This window comes from Bufo bufo, chromosome 9 (assembly GCF_905171765.1).
Source record: "Bufo bufo chromosome 9, aBufBuf1.1, whole genome shotgun sequence".
Taxonomy (NCBI): Eukaryota; Metazoa; Chordata; class Amphibia; order Anura; family Bufonidae; genus Bufo; species Bufo bufo.
This window is the reverse complement of record NC_053397.1, coordinates 211,197,987-211,213,890: the sequence shown is the minus strand read 5'-3', so window position 1 is coordinate 211,213,890 and position 15,904 is coordinate 211,197,987. Positions and strand designations below refer to the sequence as shown.

Below are 15,904 nucleotides of genomic sequence, written 5' to 3'. Positions count from 1 at the left end.
GCGTTCAGTTTTTTCCGCACGTGATAAAAAACGGAAGGTTTACAAACAACACCTCCTAGCAACCATCATGCATCCGCACTTGCTTCCGGATGTAATGCGTCTTTCACTGAAGCCCCATTCACTTCTATGGGTCCGGGGCTGCATGAAAAACGCAGAATATGGCCTCATGCACATGACCGTATTTAGTTTCCTTGTCCGTTTCGGGTTTTTTTGCCGATAGGATGCGGACCCATTCATTTCAATGGGACCGCAAAAAATGTGGAGAGCACACCGTGTGCTGTCCGCATCAGTATGTCCGTTCCGTAGCCCCGCAAAAAAAAAAGTGTTTGTCCTATTTTTTTCTAGTTTGCGGCAAGGATAGGCATTATTACAATGGATCCGCAAAAATAACAGATGCCATACGGACGTCAACCGTTTTTTTTCTTGAGGATCCGCAATTTTCGGACCGCAAAACACATACAGTCGTGTGCATAAGGCCTATAGAACATGCTGTGATTTTCACGCAACGCAGAACTGATGTGTGGAAAAAAAAAAGCTCATGTACACAGACCCATTGAAATTAATGGGTCCGCATTCAGTGCGGGTGCTGTGCGTTCAGGGCTGTGGAGTCGGTAGATAAATGCTCCGACTCTGACTCCTCAGTTTTTGGTACTTCAGACTTCATTTATTGTAAAACCTGATTTCCCCAGTAGAATCCCATAGTCATGTTTAATGAGTTTACACGTTTTTATCGCCTTAGCTGAATGACAGCAGTTTTTCCAATGGTTTACAGCTTCAGTCTTGAGCTATTGACCCTCCATTCCCTTCCCTTATACAAGTGTCTCTCTCTCTAGTCCTGCAAAAAACATATTTACTTAATCCGTTATCAGTGAGATGCGAGGTTAACCATGGACGCTGCGTTCCATGTAACAGCGGAACACAACACAATGGAAAGTATAAGTATTGCCGCTCCTCAACTGTGCGTTGCGTGCCATATAGTGAAGCATATGAAAAGCTTCTTCACGGTCACTTAACGTGTTCGTTTTGCGGTAACGTGACGCACTGCATGCATTGGCCTTTATTCTTACAGTAGAGAAGTGCCGTATTTTTCGCAAAAGTGGAGGAAAAATAGCAGTGCGTCTTATGGGGGGGCGAATGCTGCGACCGTCCGGTGAATAGGCTGAGAGGGAGGAGGGGCCCGCATCTGGTTCTGTAATGGCAGCGGGGCCCGGTGCAGTCACTGTATTCTACTACACCGGGCCCCGCTCACTGTAGTATACGGTAATCATATCTAACTTGTGGGTATTGTTAAACTATTCCAATCATCTTAAATCTAGCGCTGTACTACTTACTATTGACTTCTTGGCATCAGGAGGCCGGGTGGGCGCTCGTAGCGCAACTCACTACGTCACGCGCCTGCTCCGCCCACTGAATGTATGAAGCGGGCACCGGGCCCCGCTGCCATTACAGAAACAGATGCCGGCCCCCATTCACTACACAGGGACACTGTTATGGGGGGGATCTGTGGATGACACATAAGATAAGATGCCCCCCATAACAGTGCCATCCACAGATGCCCCCCATAACAGTGCCATCCACAGATGCCCCCCATAACAGTGCCATCCACAGATGCCCCCCATAACAGTGCCATCCACAGATGCCCCCCATAACAGTGCCATCCACAGATGCCCCCCATAACAGTGCCATCCACAGATGCCCCCCATAACAGTGCCATCCACAGATGCCCCCCATAACAGTGCCATCCGCAGATGCCCCCCATAACAGTGCCATCCACAGATGCCCCCCATAACAGTGCCATCCACAGATGCCCCCCATAATAGTTTTTTTTATTCCAATTTAAATCTAGTAGGAGTCGGAGTCGGTTCATTTTTTGCCGACTCCAACTCCAGGTACCCAAAATTGCCTCCGACTCCTCAACTCCGACTCCTCAGCCCTGTATGCGTTCACGTCGGGCGGAAAACTCGCTCGTGTGAAAGGGGCCTTAGGGTACTTTCACACTAGCGTTTTTGTTTTCCGTTATTGAGTTCTGTCACAGGCGCTCAATACCGGAAAAGAACTGATCAGTTTTATCCCAATGCGTTCTGAATGGAGAGCGATCCGTCCAGGATGCATCAGGACGTCTTCAGTTCAGTCCCTCTTACGTTTTTTGGCCGGAGAAAATAGAGCAGCATGCTGCACTTTTCTCTCCAGCCAGAAATCCTGAACACTTGCAGGAATGCCAGATACGGCATTAAGTGTTCCGGTTTTCCGGTCTGCACATGTGCAGACCTTTAAAAATGCAAAAAAAATCTAAAAAAAAATTGCGGATCTGTTTTTCCAGATGACACCGGAGAGACGGATCCAGTATTTCAATGCATTTGTCAGAGGGATCCGCATCCGGATCCGTCTGACAAATGCCATCGGTTTGCGTCAGGACTGCCGGAATCCTGTGCCGCAAGTGTGAAAGTACCCTTAGCCAGAGCAGAAAACCAATCGGAGGGGGGCAGCACCACTCCGGTCCTGTATCAGGCTACTTTCACACTAGTGTAAGTATATAGAGGGTGCCCTGTATTATATACCGCACATTATACCTGTATACAGTATATAGAGGGTGCACTGTATTATATACCGCACATTATACCTGTATACAGTATATAGAGGGTGCCCTGTATTATATACCGCACATTATACCTGTATATAGAGGGTGCCCTGTATTATATACCGCACATTATACCTGTATACAGTATATAGAGGGTGCCCTGTATTATATACCGCACATTATACCTGTACACAGTATATAGAGGGTGCCCTGTATTATATACCGCACATTATACCTGTATACAGTATATAGAGGGTGCCCTGTATTATATACCGCACATTATACCTGTACACAGTATATAGAGGGTGCCCTGTATTATATACCGCACATTATACCTGTATATAGAGGGTGCCCTGTATTATATACCGCACATTATACCTGTATACAGTATATAGAGGGTGCCCTGTATTATATACCGCACATTATACCTGTATATAGAGGGTGCCCTGTATTATATACCGCACATTATACCTGTATACAGTATATAGAGGGTGCACTGTATTATATACCGCACATTATACCTGTATATAGAGGGTGCCCTGTATTATATACCGCACATTATACCTGTATACAGTATATAGAGGGTGCCCTGTATTATATACCGCACATTATACCTGTATACAGTATATAGAGGGTGCCCTGTATTATATACCGCACATTATACCTGTATACAGTATATAGAGGGTGCACTGTATTATATACCGCACATTATACCTGTATATAGAGGGTGCCCTGTATTATATACCGCACATTATACCTGTATACAGAGGGTGCCCTGTATTATATACCGCACATTATACCTGTATACAGAGGGTGCACTGTATTATATACCGCACATTATACCTGTATACAGTATATAGAGGGTGCCCTGTATTATATACCGCACATTATACCTGTATACAGTATATAGAGGGTGCCCTGTATTATATACCGCACATTATACCTGTACACAGTATATAGAGGGTGCCCTGTATTATATACCGCACATTATACCTGTATACAGTATATAGAGGGTGCACTGTATTATATACCGCACATTATACCTGTACACAGTATATAGAGGGTGCACTGTATTATATACCGCACATTATACCTGTATACAGTATATAGAGGGTGCCCTGTATTATATACCGCACATTATACCTGTATACAGTATATAGAGGGTGCCCTGTATTATATACCGCACATTATACCTGTATACAGTATATAGAGGGTGCCCTGTATTATATACCGCACATTATACCTGTACACAGTATATAGAGGGTGCCCTGTATTATATACCGCACATTATACCTGTACACAGTATATAGAGGGTGCACTGTATTATATACCGCACATTATACCTGTATACAGTATATAGAGGGTCCCCTGTATTATATACCGCACATTATACCTGTACACAGTATATAGAGGGTGCACTGTATTATATACCGCACATTATACCTGTACACAGTATATAGAGGGTGCCCTGTATTATATACCGCACATTATACCTGTATACAGTATATAGAGGGTGCCCTGTATTATATACCGCACATTATACCTGTATACAGTATATAGAGGGTGCCCTGTATTATATACCGCACATTATACCTGTATACAGAGGGTGCCCTGTATTATATACCGCACATTATACCTGTATACAGAGGGTGCCCTGTATTATATACCGCACATTATACCTGTATACAGAGGGTGCCCTGTATTATATACCGCACATTATACCTGTACACAGTATATAGAGGGTGCCCTGTATTATATACCGCACATTATACCTGTACACAGTATATAGAGGGTGCCCTGTATTATATACCGCACATTATACCTGTATACAGAGGGTGCCCTGTATTATATACCGCACATTATACCTGTACACAGTATATAGAGGGTGCACTGTATTATATACCGCACATTATACCTGTATACAGTATATAGAGGGTGCACTGTATTATATACCGCACATTATACCTGTATACAGTATATAGAGGGTGCACTGTATTATATACCGCACATTATACCTATATATAGAGGGTGCACTGTATTATATACCGCACATTATACCTGTATACAGTATATAGAGGGTGCACTGTATTATATACCGCACATTATACCTATATATAGAGGGTGCACTGTATTATATACCGCACATTATACCTGTATATAGAGGGTGCCCTGTATTATATACCGCACATTATACCTGTATATAGAGGGTGCACTGTATTATATACCGCACATTATACCTGTATATAGAGGGTGCCCTGTATTATATACCGCACATTATACCTGTATACAGAGGGTGCCCTGTATTATATACCGCACATTATACCTGTATACAGTATATAGAGGGTGCCCTGTATTATATACCGCACATTATACCTGTATACAGTATATAGAGGGTGCCCTGTATTATATACTGCACATTATACCTGTATACAGTATATAGAGGGTGCCCTGTATTATATACCGCACATTATACCTGTACACAGTATATAGAGGGTGCCCTGTATTATATACCGCACATTATACCTGTATATAGAGGGTGCCCTGTATTATATACCGCACATTATACCTGTATACAGTATATAGAGGGTGCACTGTATTATATACCGCACATTATACCTGTATACAGTATATAGAGGGTGCCCTGTATTATATACCGCACATTATACCTGTACACAGTATATAGAGGGTGCCCTGTATTATATACCGCACATTATACCTGTATATAGAGGGTGCACTGTATTATATACCGCACATTATACCTGTATACAGTATATAGAGGGTGCACTGTATTATATACCGCACATTATACCTGTATACAGTATATAGAGGGTGCACTGTATTATATACCGCACATTATACCTGTATACAGTATATAGAGGGTGCCCTGTATTATATACCGCACATTATACCTGTATACAGTATATAGAGGGTGCACTGTATTATATACCGCACATTATACCTGTATACAGTATATAGAGGGTGCCCTGTATTATATACCGCACATTATACCTGTACACAGTATATAGAGGGTGCCCTGTATTATATACCGCACATTATACCTGTATACAGTATATAGAGGGTGCCCTGTATTATATACCGCACATTATACCTGTATACAGTATATAGAGGGTGCCCTGTATTATATACCGCACATTATACCTGTATACAGAGGGTGCCCTGTATTATATACCGCACATTATACCTGTATACAGTATATAGAGGGTGCCCTGTATTATATACCGCACATTATACCTGTATACAGTATATAGAGGGTGCCCTGTATTATATACCGCACATTATACCTGTATACAGTATATAGAGGGTGCACTGTATTATATACCGCACATTATACCTGTATACAGTATATAGAGGGTGCCCTGTATTATATACCGCACATTATACCTGTATACAGTATATAGAGGGTGCACTGTATTATATACCGCACATTATACCTGTATACAGTATATAGAGGGTGCACTGTATTATATACCGCACATTATACCTATATATAGAGGGTGCACTGTATTATATACCGCACATTATACCTGTATACAGTATATAGAGGGTGCCCTGTATTATATACCGCACATTATACCTGTATATAGAGAGTGCCCTGTATTATATACCGCACATTATACCTGTATACAGAGGGTGCACTGTATTATATACCGCACATTATACCTGTATACAGTATATAGAGGGTGCCCTGTATTATATACCGCACATTATACCTGTATACAGTATATAGAGGGTGCCCTGTATTATATACCGCACATTATACCTGTATACAGTATATAGAGGGTGCCCTGTATTATATACCGCACATTATACCTGTATATAGAGGGTGCCCTGTATTATATACCGCACATTATACCTGTACACAGTATATAGAGGGTGCACTGTATTATATACCGCACATTATACCTGTACACAGTATATAGAGGGTGCCCTGTATTATATACCGCACATTATACCTGTATACAGTATATAGAGGGTGCACTGTATTATATACCGCACATTATACCTGTATATAGAGGGTGCCCTGTATTATATACCGCACATTATACCTGTACACAGTATATAGAGGGTGCCCTGTATTATATACCGCACATTATACCTGTATACAGTATATAGAGGGTGCACTGTATTATATACCGCACATTATACCTGTATATAGAGGGTGCCCTGTATTATATACCGCACATTATACCTGTACACAGTATATAGAGGGTGCACTGTATTATATACCGCACATTATACCTGTACACAGTATATAGAGGGTGCCCTGTATTATATACCGCACATTATACCTGTACACAGTATATAGAGGGTGCACTGTATTATATACCGCACATTATACCCGTATACAGTATATAGCTATGTCTTATGTTTATAGTAGGTGTCTATAGAATAGACCCACTATAAAGTTTTTCTCAGTGGTCTCAAATAAATATTGTTAATTAACTGAGTGTGCCTTGTTTTATTTTTATTAAGAATAATCTTTTATTTTTATCATTTTAAAATAATGATGAGACGGCTGAGTTTAATGAAACTACTGCGCTATTTGTATTAGAGAGAGGGAGCAGAGGGACCAGTTACACAGTAGTGGTTTAAGCTAATCTGTCTAAAAGGCTAATTAGTCTATAGGGGGAGAACCTAGTTAGTTTCACTAGAAGTCCCTATGCCCTTTCCCTACTTGACCTAGTCTAGTCGGGGTGATAGCCTTAACGGCTGTAATCGGAGCACTCGTCTTGGAAAAGACGACCCCCAGCCTCTGGAACCTCGGGCCTGTACTAAGAGTCCCTATGCTCTTACCTCTCTATCGTTTGTTGTCCTTTTTCATCCGACGCGTTTCGCCAGGTATGGCTCTTCAGGGAATGACGAGGATGTTCAGGTGATGAAGGCAGTAGCTTTCACCTGTATCGATTCTGCGGCAGTGGCGGCGTTGTGGAGCTGTGCGTCTCTTTTTGTGCGTCTCGCTCCTCCCCTGCATGGAATTAACCAGTAGGCTGGTGAGGGCCAGGCGCATTCTTGACACTCCCCCCTTGTATGTCACCTGTCTGCTTCGCAGCGGAGACATGCGCAGACAAATCCCGCTTCTTACGTCGGACGGTCTGGCTATGCTCCGCTCTAGTGCGGAAGTGACGTAGTGTTTGGGAGTGGTTAGTTGTCATGGGGATCTCGTACCGCGTCCCCGGCCGGCTTTTTGTTTAGCAAGGTTACTCTTGCCTGAAAGGTACTGATAGTTAGGTTAGATTTGTTCAAAGTTGGCAAAATACACTCTAACTGGGCATTGATTATAGAGTACTATCATATCTTTAAACTTATATTATATTTTGTGAATTGTTTGATTGCTGTCATATTGATATTTTTATCGCAAACATATTTACATTTTTGGTTATAGTTTAGTGCATAACTGCATGGACACATTGTTGCTTGTCATTTTAATACCTATATATACCATAGAGGGCCAAATAGGATTATCTTCCATACGTATATTGTATATTTATAGGAAGGGTTTGTAGGAGAGATATTCATTGAGGCCATTGGGTGTAACTGACTTCAATCTATAAATCCACCTGGCTTCTGCCTTCAGGATTAGTTTGTCCCAGTCCCCCCCTCTCCTGGGTTTAGGGACATGTTGGATACCTATAAACTGAAGGCATGCCGTATTACCACCGTGGCATTGGTTGATATGCCGTGCCACTGATGTATCTTTTTTGTTTTGAACATCATTATAGTGATCTCTAATGCGTCTCCTAAATTCTCTCTATATAGAGGGTGCCCTGTATTATATACCGCACATTATACCTGTATACAGTATATAGAGGGTGCCCTGTATTATATACCGCACATTATACCTGTATACAGTATATAGAGGGTGCACTGTATTATATACCGCACATTATACCTGTATACAGTATATAGAGGGTGCCCTGTATTATATACCGCACATTATACCTGTATACAGTATATAGAGGGTGCACTGTATTATATACTGCACATTATACCTGTATACAGTATATAGAGGGTGCCCTGTATTATATACCGCACATTATACCTGTATACAGTATATAGAGGGTGCACTGTATTATATACTGCACATTATACCTGTATACAGTATATAGAGGGTGCCCTGTATTATATACCGCACATTATACCTGTATACAGTATATAGAGGGTGCACTGTATTATATACCGCACATTATACCTGTATACAGTATATAGAGGGTGCACTGTATTATATACCGCACATTATACCTGTATACAGTATATAGAGGGTGCCCTGTATTATATACCGCACATTATACCCGTATACAGTATATAGAGGGTGCACTGTATTATATACTGCACATTATACCTGTATACAGTATATAGAGGGTGCCCTGTATTATATACCGCACATTATACCTGTATACAGTATATAGAGGGTGCACTGTATTATATACCGCACATTATACCTGTATACAGTATATAGAGGGTGCACTGTATTATATACCGCACATTATACCTGTATACAGTATATAGAGGGTGCCCTGTATTATATACCGCACATTATACCTGTATACAGTATATAGAGGGTGCCCTGTATTATATACCGCACATTATACCTGTATACAGTATATAGAGGGTGCACTGTATTATATACCGCACATTATACCTGTATATAGAGGGTGCCCTGTATTATATACCGCACATTATACCTGTATATAGAGGGTGCCCTGTATTATATACCGCACATTATACCTGTATATAGAGGGTGCCCTGTATTATATACCGCACATTATACCTGTATACAGTATATAGAGGGTGCCCTGTATTATATACCGCACATTATACCTGTATACAGTATATAGAGGGTGCACTGTATTATATACCGCACATTATACCTGTATATAGAGGGTGCACTGTATTATATACCGCACATTATACCTGTATATAGAGGGTGCCCTGTATTATATACCGCACATTATACCTGTATATAGAGGGTGCCCTGTATTATATACCGCACATTATACCTGTATACAGAGGGTGCCCTGTATTATATACCGCACATTATACCTGTACACAGTATATAGAGGGTGCCCTGTATTATATACCGCACATTATACCTGTATACAGTATATAGAGGGTGCCCTGTATTATATACCGCACATTATACCTGTATACAGTATATAGAGGGTGCCCTGTATTATATACCGCACATTATACCTGTATACAGTATATAGAGGGTGCACTGTATTATATACCGCACATTATACCTGTATATAGAGGGTGCACTGTATTATATACCGCACATTATACCTGTATATAGAGGGTGCACTGTATTATATACCGCACATTATACCTGTATACAGTATATAGAGGGTGCACTGTATTATATACCGCACATTATACCTGTATATAGAGGGTGCCCTGTATTATATACCGCACATTATACCTGTATATAGAGGGTGCCCTGTATTATATACCGCACATTATACCTGTATACAGAGGGTGCCCTGTATTATATACCGCACATTATACCTGTACACAGTATATAGAGGGTGCCCTGTATTATATACCGCACATTATACCTGTATACAGTATATAGAGGGTGCCCTGTATTATATACCGCACATTATACCTGTATACAGTATATAGAGGGTGCCCTGTATTATATACCGCACATTATACCTGTATACAGTATATAGAGGGTGCACTGTATTATATACCGCACATTATACCTGTATACAGTATATAGAGGGTGCCCTGTATTATATACCGCACATTATACCTGTATACAGAGGGTGCCCTGTATTATATACCGCACATTATACCTGTATATAGAGGGTGCCCTGTATTATATACCGCACATTATACCTGTATATAGAGGGTGCCCTGTATTATATACCGCACATTATACCTGTATACAGTATATAGAGGGTGCACTGTATTATATACCGCACATTATACCTGTATACAGTATATAGAGGGTGCCCTGTATTATATACCGCACATTATACCTGTATATAGAGGGTGCCCTGTATTATATACCGCACATGATTCCTGCATGCACGTCTGCATTGAGATCTATCACCTACAGCTATACGTGGGCGTGTAATACAATATATACGTGCTACCATGGCACACACCATCCCCCTGCAGTGACCGGAGCCCCCCGGCCGTGCACTCACCTGCCCCGGGCCTGTGTCCGATGTCTGTGGCCCCTGGGCCCAAGTCACAGTCTTCCTCTCCCGGAGTCTCTTTCTCGCTGCGGCGGCTTCCGGGGCAGGGCCGCGACACAGCGCCACCTGGCGGCCAGCTGCAGCACTGCAGGGCACTGGGCAGGACTACAGCTAGAGCCATCATCAGCTCCAGGAGGGATCCCTACAGCTGTGGTCTCCTCCAGCTCCAGCAAAACTACAACTCCCAGCATTGGGCATGTTGGTGGTTTTAGTTTTGCAGCTGGTTGAGAGTACTGCTCTAAAGGGAAGGATCGAACGTCATCTCGCAGTGAAAAATATCACCAGCAGGACGTTTACTTGCATTCACGACTACTGTATATGTTCAGCTTTAGGCCTCCTGCACACGACCGTATGGCTTTTTCAGTGTTTTGCGGTCCGTTTTTCACGGATCCGTTGCTCCGTTTTTTGTTTCTGTTCCGTTTTTCCGTATGGCATATACAGCATACAGTAATTACATAGATACAATTGGGCTGGGCATAACATTTTCAATAGATGGTTCTGCAAAAAACGGAACAGAAACGGAAGACATATGGATGCATTTCCGTATGTGTTCAGTTTTTTTGCGGACCCATTGACTTGAATGGAGCCACGGAACGTGATTTGCGGGCAATAATAGGACATGTTCTGTCTTTTAGGCTCCATTCACACGTCCGCAAAATGGGTCCGCATCCTTTCCGCAATTTTGCGGAATGGGTGCGGACCCATTCATTCTCTATGGGGACGGAATGGATGCGGACAGCACACAGTGTGCTGTCTGCAGCCGCAATTGCGGAGCGCGGCCCTGATTTTGGGTCCGCAGCTCCACAAAAAGATAGAGCATGTCCTATTCTTGTCCGCAGCTTGCGGACAAGAATAGGCATTTTTATGGGGGGCAATTTGCGGGTCCACAACACACCACGGACGTGTGAATGCAGCCTAAACGGAACGGAAATACGGAAATGGAATGCATACGGAGTACATTCTGTTTTTTTTGCGGAACCATTGAAATGAATGGTTTCGTATACGGACCGTATACGGAACGCAAAAAACGGCCAGTGAACAGGGGAAAAAAACAGTCGTGTGCAGGAGGCCTTAGGTCAGGAGCAGAGATCGCACATATACACGTAAAGCGCACTGCAAAACTGCATGTAACCTAAGTGGATGGGATCAAGTCCGCAGCACATTTGAAGCAGCAAACTGATTTACAGCAAAAATTGCGCTGTTGTGTGGATTGCCGCAGCGGATTTCACCCTCAGCAGTGCCGAAGTATGCGGCAGAATCCTACTGTGTGGCTGTTAAAGGGGTTGTCCAGCCTAAGGGCCCATTCACACAACCATATGGCCGCCGCGCCCATTCTAATCAAAGGCACGGAGTTCACACAGTCGGTGCCCGTGTATGGCGGACACGCTGTTTGCAGGGCACAGTGACCGTACCGTCACGTGAATGGGGCCTTAGGCCTTGTTCACACTTCAGTTATTTCAGCCACAACCAGTAGTGAAGCCTTCACATAGATCAGGTGTACCGGAAACATCCGCGGCTGCGCCTGTTCCGCGTTTTCGATCTGCACCTGGTTTTGCCTCACAATAAGGCTACATTCACACGAGCGAGTATATTCCGCGCGGGTGCAATGCGTGATGCGAATGCATTGCGCCCGCATGGAATCCGGACCCATTGATTTCAATGGGTCTGTGTACATGTGCGTTGGTTTTTACGCATCACTTGTGAAAATCACAGCATGTTCTATATTCTGCGATTTTCACGCAACGTTGGCCCCATAGAAGTGAATGGAGCTGTGTGCAAAATCGCATCCGCAAGCAAGTACGGATGTGATGCGCTTTTCACGAATGGTTGCTAAAATGTGTAGTTTGCATACCTTCAGTTTTTTTATCACGCGCGTGCAAAACGCAATAAATCGCATTGCACCCGTGTGATAAAAACTGAACTGAACGCGATCGCAGGCAAAACTGAATGACTTTGCGAAATCGCGCATTTTTCACTGAACGCATTTGCAACGCCTCCGGACCTAATCCGCACACGCTCATCTGTAAGGGGCCTAAGGCTACATTCACACGACCGTGGTGTTTTGCAAAACACGGATACCGGCCCATGTGCATTCCGCAATTTACATACCACCGCTATCATAGAAAATGCCTATTCTTGTTTGAAATTGCGGACAAGAATAGGACATGTTCTATTTTTTTTCCGCGGAACAGAACTACGGATTCGGACAGCACACGGTGTGCTGTCCGCCTCTTTTGCGACCCCATTAAAATGAATGGGTCCGCACCCGTTCCGCAAGATTGCGGAACAGATGTGGACCCAGAAATACTGTCGTTTGAATGTAGCCTGATGGAAATAACGGACATGTGAACCTGGCCTTACCTGCTCCCTGGCTCTGGATAAAGGCTCATGCGCGCGATCGTTGTCGGCTGGTTCCCGTATTGTTGCTTGCAAAGAGTGGTTCCGCAATATACAGGCACCGGCCATGTGCACACTGTATCACGGACGCGGACCCATTTACTTGAATGCGTCCGCAATCTGGAAGGTGCTGTATGGAGGCACGGTGGCACTACCATGGTGCTTCCACGGTTTTCTGTCCGTGACTCTGCATGCATGCACTACTTTTTTGCGGTGCAAACCGTAGACCGCATTCAAGTGAATGGATCCTGCGTCCGAATACAGCGGCCCTACGGTCGGTGCTCGCAGTGGCGGATTATAATTGGGGCGTTTGGGTTTGTAGCCCCTGCATCGCTGGGGGGCCTAATGCCAACCCAAACGCCCACAAACTACGGCAGGGCACGGGAGCGCATAGTTCCCTGCCCCGCCGCCGACCACCGCCATAGGCTTCAGGTCTAGTAGGCCTAAAGCCTATGCGGTAGTAAAATCTTGACGCAGGCGGGCATGATGACATCGCGCCGCGCCTGTCCCTGGACGCAGCACACTGACGTGTGTGCGCAGCGCACCTGCACCATCTACGAGTGAGCGCCGACTGGGACACAGGTAAGTATTAGCTTTTATCTTTTTTATTTCTTGTGTGCCAACTTTGGGGGACATTACTGAAGGGACAGTGGGGGGCAAACTACTACGTGGGGGCAAATGACTAGTGTGGGGGAAATTAATACTGTGGGGCAAATTACTACCATGGGGGGAATTAATACTGTGAGGGCAGTGTGGGGGGCAAATTACTTAATAGATGGCAGTGTCGGGGCAAATTATCTAATGGGGGGCAGTGTGGGGGGTTATTACTTGATGGGGGCAGTGTGGGGGAAATTACTATATGGGGCAGTGTTGGGGAAATTACTATATGGGGTAGTGTTGGGGAAATTACTATATGGGGGGGCAGTGTGGGGGGAAATTACTGTATGGGGGCAGTGTGGGGGAAATTACTATATGGGGCAGTGTGGGGGAAATTACTATATGGGGCAGTGTGGGGGAAATTACTATATGGGGGCAGTGTGGGGGAAATTACTATATGGGGGCAGTGTGGGGGGTTATTACTTAATGAACGGCAGTGTGGGGGAAATTACTATATGGGGGGCAGTGTGGGGGGAAATTACTATATGGGGGGCAGTGTGGGGGGAAATTACTATATGGGGGCAGTGTGGGGGAAATTACTATATGGGGCAGTGTGGGGGAAATTACTATATGGGGGGCAGTGTGGGGGGAAATTACTATATGGGGGGCAGTGTGGGGGGAAATTACTATATGGGGGCAGTGTGGGGGAAATTACTATATGGGGCAGTGTGGGGGAAATTACTATATGGGGGGCAGTGTGGGGGGAAATTACTATATGGGGGCAGTGTGGGGGAAATTACTATATGGGGGCAGTGTGGGGGGGGATTACTATATGGGGGCAATGTGGGGGGTTATTACTTAATGAACGGCAGTGTGGGGGAAATTACTATATGGGGCAGTGTGGGGGAAATTACTATATGGGACAGTGTGGGGGAAATTACTATATGGGGCAGTGTGGGGGAAATTACTATATGGGGCAGTGTGGGGGGTTATTACTTAATGAACGGCAGTGTGGGGGAAATTACTATATGGGGCAGTGTGGGGGAAATTACTATATGGGACAGTGTGGGGGAAATTACTATATGGGGCAGTGTGGGGGAAATTACTATATGGGACATTGTGGGGGAAATTACTATATGGGGGCAGTGTGGGGGAAATTACTATATGGGGGCAGTGTGGGGGAAATTACTATATGGGGGCAGTGTGGGGGGAAATTATTATATGGGGCAGTGTGGGGGAAATTACTATATGGGGGCAGTGTGGGGGAAATTACTATATGGGGGCAGTGTGGGGGAAATTACTATATGGGGCAGTGTGGGGGAAATTACTATATGGGGGCAGTGTGGGGGAAATTACTATATGGGGCAGTGTGGGGGAAATTACTATATGGGGGCAATGTGGGGAAAATTACTATATGGGGGCAGTGTGGGGGAAATTACTATATGGGGGCAGTGTGGGGGGGATTACTATATGGGGGCAGTGTGGGGGGTTATTACTTAATGAACGGCAGTGTGGGGGAAATTACTATATGGGGCAGTGTGGGGGAAATTACTATATGGGACAGTGTGGGGGAAATTACTATATGGGGCAGTGTGGGGGAAATTACTATATGGGGCAGTGTGGGGGAAATTACTATATGGGGGCAGTGTGGGGGAAATTACTATATGGGGGCAGTGTGGGGGGAAATTATTATATGGGGCAGTGTGGGGGAAATTACTATATGGGGGCAGTGTGGGGGAAATTACTATATGGGGCAGTGTGGGGGAAATTACTATATGGGGGCAGTGTGGGGGAAATTACTATATGGGGCAGTGTGGGGGGAAATTACTATATGGGGCAGTGTGGGGGAAATTACTATATGGGGGCAGTGTGGGGGAAATTACTATATGGGGGCAGTGTGGGGGAAATTACTATATGGGGCAGTGTGGGGGAAATTACTATATGGGGGCAGTGTGGGGGGGGAATTACTATATGGGGCAGTGTGGGGGGTTATTACTTAATGAACGGCAGTGTGGGGGAAATTACTATATGGGGCAGTGTGGGGGAAATTACTATATGGGGGCAGTGTGGAGGGAAATTACTATATGGGGTAGTTTGGGGGGTT

General features: G+C 44.3%; 1 protein-coding gene across 1 annotated transcript in view; it reads right to left on the bottom strand.

Moving 5' to 3' along the window:
* Positions 1-10,854, bottom strand: part of USP33 (ubiquitin specific peptidase 33) — a 43,482-nt gene extending 32,628 nt beyond the window's left edge. Inside the window, exon 1 of the mRNA XM_040406785.1 lies at positions 10,756-10,854. The gene's annotated coding sequence lies outside the window, so the exon portion shown is untranslated. The remainder of the gene's footprint in view (positions 1-10,755) is intronic.
* Positions 10,855-15,904: the final 5,050 nt, after the last annotated feature.